Below are 7,540 nucleotides of genomic sequence, written 5' to 3'. Positions count from 1 at the left end.
CTAGAATGAAAAACGTATATTTTTAATAATTTAACATAAAACCATTGGTTGACTTTTTATTTCTGTTGGTCTTTTTTTAAGAGATTAGTGATTTTGTTTTGTTGAGGAAATAAATCATTCGCCCATAACTGTTGATGATTTTATTTTATTTTTTATTTTCTGATGTTAATTTATGTATTTATCTACTTATTCTTTAAAAAGAAGTAATTGCAAATTTTAAACATAACATTAACAAAAGAGTGAAAACAACTTATAAATTTCATGCGTCTGAAGCACGGTTCTGGATTTAACTTCATCGGGAACGATCAGCGTAAATACAAATATGTTTTATGTCAGATAATTTATATCGTTAATTTCGTTATCTTTCGATACTTTCCCCTAAAACTTAATAATTACTTCGTGGCATTTAGTAATCATTCCCCGTGCGTGTTATTCTTTTAATATTTGGACAACCGTCATTTTTTTTCTTTTTTTTGGGCTTTTATTTCGTAGTGATGCGTAGTCACTAAGGCCGCATCAGGGAATCATGTCTCCGAGTGCAGTTAATATTCTAAAAACTGCACAAAGACCGTGACGAGACAATAAAACTATAAATAACATACCATCGGAAAGAAGAAAATGTTGATGGGGGGGGGGGGGGGGGTTACAGAATAGAGAATGATGGGCAATAAATATAAAGAATAGAGAAAGTGGATAAAAAATAAAAAGAATAGAGAATAGAGAATAATAAGGTGCTTGAATATAAAGTATTGATAATAATAGACAAAAAGTTTAAAGAATTGAGAAAATCGGCAAAAAAATTTAAGAAAACAGAAATAAAGGACCCCCTCCAGATCCTCATAGAACTTTCCGTTAAAACAATACAACCTAATTTAAGTTCAGCATCGAGTATATATCCTTGTAAATGCGTTAATCCTTTCTTTCATTTTAATAACAATTGTATTTAATATAAAATAATTATGTATTTATTTGTTTATTCAAGTTGCACTATAGCAAATAATTCTTCTTCTTCCTCTAATAGTAATAAATGTATTCGTTATTTAATATTTTCTTTCAATAAAGATTGAGTGCGATGGCAAGTCCCAATAATCAAAAGGTAACACAATCAATGATCCTTAAACTATTAAAAACTTGGCAATTACAATGGCTATTTCACAATTACATCATATGTACACCTGTCATGGTATCATAGCTCCGTTCATGTATGTGTAATTTAAGGTTCTGACACATTTTATAGTAGCTTCTTTCTAAACACTATTGACGACATTGTTAAAACTGCACGAACATATCACAAAACCGCAAATTTAGTGGTTAAAAAAATATACGATAATGACAAAAAAATAATTGAAAACTAATAACAAAAAAAAGTTCTGTATGAAGTAGCATATATTTACATGTATAAATTGAGTAGTGATTTTATTACAGCAGTATACTTGTTTTATACACAGACCATATTCTGATTATATTCTTTGCTAAGATATTGACAAGACAGAAATAAATATGTTTAAAGTCGTTTTAAATCAATTCATTTCACAGCTATGGCAAATGTTCCTTCCCATTGTTGGATGGAGGTTAAATAAATGTGAACAATAAAAAGATGTATATTTCTTAGGCATGGATCTTTGCATTTCTGACGTATCTTTGATAGCATGTTTTTTTTTCTATCAAAAATGTATGCTGGTATATTTGTAACTCTAGGTGTTTACCTAAAATGTTATCACGGTATATGTGATAAAGTTTTAGATTATTTTTTTTAATATTTGCCAAAAAAACATTATCCGAAAAACCATATAATGGCGTTTTGTTCTTTAATTCTTTTTTTGTGACTTTCTAACCTACCTTCTAATTTATACGTTAATCCAAACAGTGCAAGGGTGTAATGCAAATATACAAAATTCGGCTTTGGTGTATCATGTTAAAAAAATACCCACAAATTATGATAATTTTCAACAATTTTAGATATGATTATGCAAGGAAATGTGTTTTTGTTTCCTATTTATCTAGCAATATTGTATCTTTTTTTACACAAAGATGTCGATAAATAAATTGGATACCCTGCATTTATCATGCATTTCAATAGTATATTGTCAAATTGTTAAAATATCTCCTCCTTAACAGGGAATCCGTTAGTATTGAAAGTCCCTGTCCTAAATTATTGAATTTGTCATTCTGCATTGACAATATTCAATTGGTGTAAGTAATACGCACTCATTCGGGCTAACGCCCTTAATGTGTATCTAATAGATATAGGAAGATGTGGTATGAGTGCCAATGAGACAACTCTCCATCCAAGTTACAATTCATAAGAGTAAACCATTATAGGTCAATACATATTATTTTCTCCCTCGTTTCACCCCTCCGATAATAAAGTTTTTTCTTAACTAGATATCGTAGAAAAAACCAAACACAGTATAGTGTTGTGCGTTCGCTACAAGATCGCCTTGAATTTAGAAATGTAGGACAGAAAGTCACAGGACAAAAAGTCACAGACAAAAGTCACGGACAAAAAGTCACAGGACAAAAAGTCACAATTCAGTTTTGAGATTATTTTTCTTTAAACAAGAAAACACTAATTTAGAAAATATTTTTTTTATTTTTTCTTGAACTATTATATGTGAAGTAACTTTGTAATTAAAATTTATTCAATAAATATCAATAATAATCAAATAATTGTTATGAAAACAAAATGTCAACGTGGCTTGGTACTTAAATGGTTTCATTGTGCCAAGACATATATATCCTTTGCATGATTAAAATTTAATACATTTTCATTTATCAAGGCTTATGAACAATTTCCTAGACTTAAAAATGAATATATGTAATAAAAAGAAATTATTTCAAGGTCTTTCTCTTATATATTCAAACAATTGTCAACAAATTATTTGTGACTTTTTGTCCTGTTACTTTTTGTCCTATCAAATTTGTGACTTTATGTCCTGTGACTTTTTGTCCTGTGACTTTCTGTCCGTTTACCGAATTTAACATGTTCAACATAAATATATACAATCAGCCATACAAAAAGGCATAATTTTTTACCATACACAAGTCGAAAAGAAACGATAATGTTACATACATAAGATGGGCAAATGGGGTGGGAGGGAATAGTATATCAAACTAACCTAGTCCTTACTATCTTGTAACGAACGTCGCATTGTCTAACACACCTTAAATTTTCCTTATATACTGACCGCCGAAATCGCCCGTGCAGAAAGGAATTCAATGGGTATTACCCTATCTCATTTAAACATAGAAAGACCGTTATATATAAAACAGGACCGTAAAGAAATGTAAATATTGTATTTCGTATAACTATAATATACGTCCTTGGATGGTATAACTTACCAGATAGGTTGTTACCTTCGTTTCCGGTACACTAACACTAATAAGCTGTGATTTTTTGTTTATCATAAGTTTCAAAATTTGTGTCAACTAATTCTGCCTCTTTAAAGGTCAAATGAAAGTTAGTCATTTCGCTCTACTATGGAATGAAATAAACGAGAGAACTTTTGACGTGGTATAGTTATACATGTAATATAACTGTTCTTTATACTTATACTTATAGTTTGTACTGCAAGCCGAAAAATCCACTTTGCCCTCTAGATGTCTTTTTGTTTTTTTGTTTTTTTTTTTTTGGTGGTTTGTTTGCTGTATTATTGACGTAAATAAAACCGACAACTCCTTTTATTCATATATATAATTTGAGTTCTGTAAATTGCTAGACGTACGTAAGAATGAAAGACGAAAATGCAGGTTTCATAAATGGTCATCAAAGAGCGACACAATTAAAAACAAATAAAAATATAGTTATTACAGCTACAGTCATTTTTTTTTCTCTATTAAAACATATTTGATACTTTTTGCGCTATTGTCATATATCGAAAATTCAAAAAAAATCTAACATTTCCATAAGCTTTCTTTGATTTCCCCGATTCACCATTATGATGTCATGCCACTTGCTATATGGATTCAGAAAACAAATTTACGAAATTTATGACCACACAATTGTAACTGTTCCTATCTTTATTAACAAAATTTAGCGTAAATATTTACAACTATGAAAATGAGTAACAGTGGTGGTCTATTCTGGGTACGTCTAAACACTGCTCAGGACCTCCTGAGTGCACTCAGGACATACAAAGTGCACTCAGGACCCTTTATAGGCATCGTATTTGCACACAGGATGGCTGTATATATTCGTTACACGCTACTTATTTAAGAGTTAAATTTTGGTAGAATTTGAAATCGAACTTAGATAGATATGTCAATTCTTATAAAATAATGAGGGCACGTGTCACTGATTACACAACTACTGAGCCGTGAATTATTCAATCAACAAAATTGATTGGATTATCTTTATTGTTATTTATGAATTGTGTTGTTACTACAGTGTTACGTTTAAAATTAATAACACGATGTTTTAAGTTTTAAGGGATTGTTTAATGTTGTTAAATTTAAATTATGCATAGTAAATTATACGTTTATGGAGAAAATTTTTTAAAAAAACAACATTTCTATGGATACCTATGGATCTTCAGAACGCCGGCACTGTTGTACCATTATATTCTGCTCTACTTCATCATTGTTGTAATTAATTGTATTTAAATTATCATATTTGGGTATTATTCGATGTACTTTTTCAGTTTATTTTTCATGATGACGGCTAAATTAATTTTGTTGTGATCTGCAGTTCATGCATAAAGAAAATAAAAAAATCGTGTTATTTTATAGTTGCCGTTTTTCTGTAACAAGTTCAATTTTTGTTTTTCTTTGGGATTTTTTTTTCTCTCTCTCCAAATCAACTTAATAATCAAAACCAATGTTTACTGAATATCAAATTTTATTGAATTTGTGTATCTTTATTCTCAATAAACCATTTACATAGGTATAGAGAAGACAATTATGTACAATATTTACAATGACAATATTTAGATGAATTTATTTATATGATTTGCTAAGTCTAATATCTTGGCTGCGTACATGCTGTCCTTGATTTTTTTTCTTCGGTTTGGCTTACGAGCAAGTTTCTGTGGTTTTGGCACTTCAAAATATGTGCACGAAGACTTAGTCGTGGTTTGAACGGATTTCGTGTCAATCAACAGTCTCCGAAATAGTCTTTCTCGCTGTTCTTTTGTTTTCGAAAACCAAAATTGAAATGATACATCATGTTTTCTGTACGGACCGAAATGTTCATAATTTTTTTTACTGTAAAATACCAAAATATGATAAATGGCGAGAGTTCAATATACTTATTTAGGACAGTAAACTGACAAAAATAAACATGGGAAAAACTGAGAAACAAAATTAAATATTTTTTTTCATTTGTTTTACAATAAAAAATCATTTTTTTTTAAATTTAGTTTAGAATCATACTACATTCTTACTTACAAAATGTTTAGAAATAATACCCAAATATGATAATTTTCAGAAAACGGAGACAAAGTCATTTTTTTCTAAAACAATATATCTTCATTGTTCTATATTTTTCAAAAGACATCTTGGTTTTGTTTGTTTGCCAAGCTTACTTGTATGAGGTTAGTACCATTACTAATCACTCCTAATTATTAAAGATCAAACGACCTAATCAACATGATAATTGATATTCAATATAATCATCGGTCATGCCTGACATATTTCATAAAATCGGCGCGTGCCAATGAAAACTTCAATAACTTCTTAAATATTAAATTGATTTTATCAAAACAAAAATTATAAGATGGAGAATTAAATTATCTATCGAATGCATACCTTCACTACTCACTAAAACAACTATTTCATGTCCTGAGTGCACTTTGTATGTTCTGAGTGCACTCAGGGGGTCCTGAGCGGTGTTTAGACGTACCGGTCTATTCTGCCTAGAAAACAATGCGGACTAAATCTGTGTACAGTGCACGTGGCTGATCCAGTCATTTTAAATGGGGGTTCCCAACCAAGGATAAAGGGAGGGGATCCAACCGTATGTCCTTATTAACAAAAGGGGGTCCAAAATTTTTGTAAAATTGCGGAATTAAATTTCCAAAGTGATATTCAAACTTATTATTCAAAGACAAACTGACAACGCCATGGCAAAATAAAAAAAAAAGTCAAAATGACAAACTGTACATATATGCTAACTTATAATATATAGAACACACTTCATGACTTCATAACCATAGAAAGACAACGAAAGATCATATCATAAACAAAATTGTATTGAAAGGTCAATGATGAGAAAATTTTAACGTTTGTAATACCTAGTACTACATAATTTTTTTTTTGAAAAGTGTTCTCGTCCTGAATATGCATGAAATGTTTGCCACTGGACGTTAAGCAACCAAAAAAAATAATTAAACGGTATAAGCCACAATTGTATCCATCACTTGGTGTCTGTTTAGGGGCCAGCTGAAGCACGCCTCCGGGTGCGGGATTTTTTCGCTGTGTTGAAGACCCATTGGTGGCCTTCGGCTGTTTTCTGCTCTGTGGTCGGGTTGATGTCACTTTGACACATTCCCCATTTCATTCTCAATTTTGTATAGTATTAAAAATTGTTTTATTTAAAAGAGACTTTGAATAATAACTTTAGAACACAGTTGTGTTATAATTTAACCAGTTCATAAAAATTTAAAATAAAGGACTATATACTGGAGTAAAACCAAAAGTTTGTTCCGACACTAGACTTGTAGGCAACGGCTCGGATGTACTTATTTATACTTGATAACCTATATGTGTGGTCATAAAAATTACAGACTAATTTCCTCTATGTAAACACAGGAGATGTGGTACAGTATATTAAGAATTGCTTATGAAACAACTATCCGTAAAGTTCAAATGAGGTGGACGAAAGCAACTAGTGGCAACCGCACGGCCTTCTAAAAACCATTCCGTTAAGTTGGCTAAAAACGGTCCCAACATGAAAAATATGAAATAATCAAACTCTGAGAAAACTAACGGATTTTACTCAGATCCATCCATCTTGACACCTCAAACATGCGAACACTATATAATGTTAAACCTAACTGACTAGCAGTTTTATTGTCGAGCCTTCGACTTTTGTCGAAAAAGCGAGACATAGCGATCCTACATTCCGTCGTCGGCGTCGTCGTCGTCGTCGTCGTCGGCGGCGGCGGCGGCGTCCACAAATATTCACTCTGTTGTTAAAGTTTTTGAAATTTTAATAACTTTCCTGGATTTCTACCAAACTTGGAAAGAAGCTTGTTTATGATCATAAGATAGTATCCAGAAGTAAATTTAAAAAAAAAAATCCATTTTTTCCGTATTTTACTAATAAATGGACTTAGTGTTTTCTGCCAGTTAACATTACATTCACTCTGTGGTTAAAGTTTTTAAGATTTTAACAACTTTCTTAAACTATCCTGAATTTGTACCACACTTGGACAGAAGCTTGATTATGATCAAAAGGTAGTATCTAGAAGGAAATTTTGATAAAATTTTGTTCCATTTTTTCCGTATTTTACTTATAAATGGACTTAGTTTTTCTTCCAGTCAACATTACATACATTCTGCAGTTTAAGTTTTAAAACATTTATTAGATTCATAAATTATC

This window comes from Mytilus californianus, unplaced genomic scaffold (genome assembly GCF_021869535.1).
Source record: "Mytilus californianus isolate M0D057914Y unplaced genomic scaffold, xbMytCali1.0.p SCAF_17, whole genome shotgun sequence".
Taxonomy (NCBI): Eukaryota; Metazoa; Mollusca; class Bivalvia; order Mytilida; family Mytilidae; genus Mytilus; species Mytilus californianus.
This window is presented reverse-complemented; position numbering follows the sequence as displayed.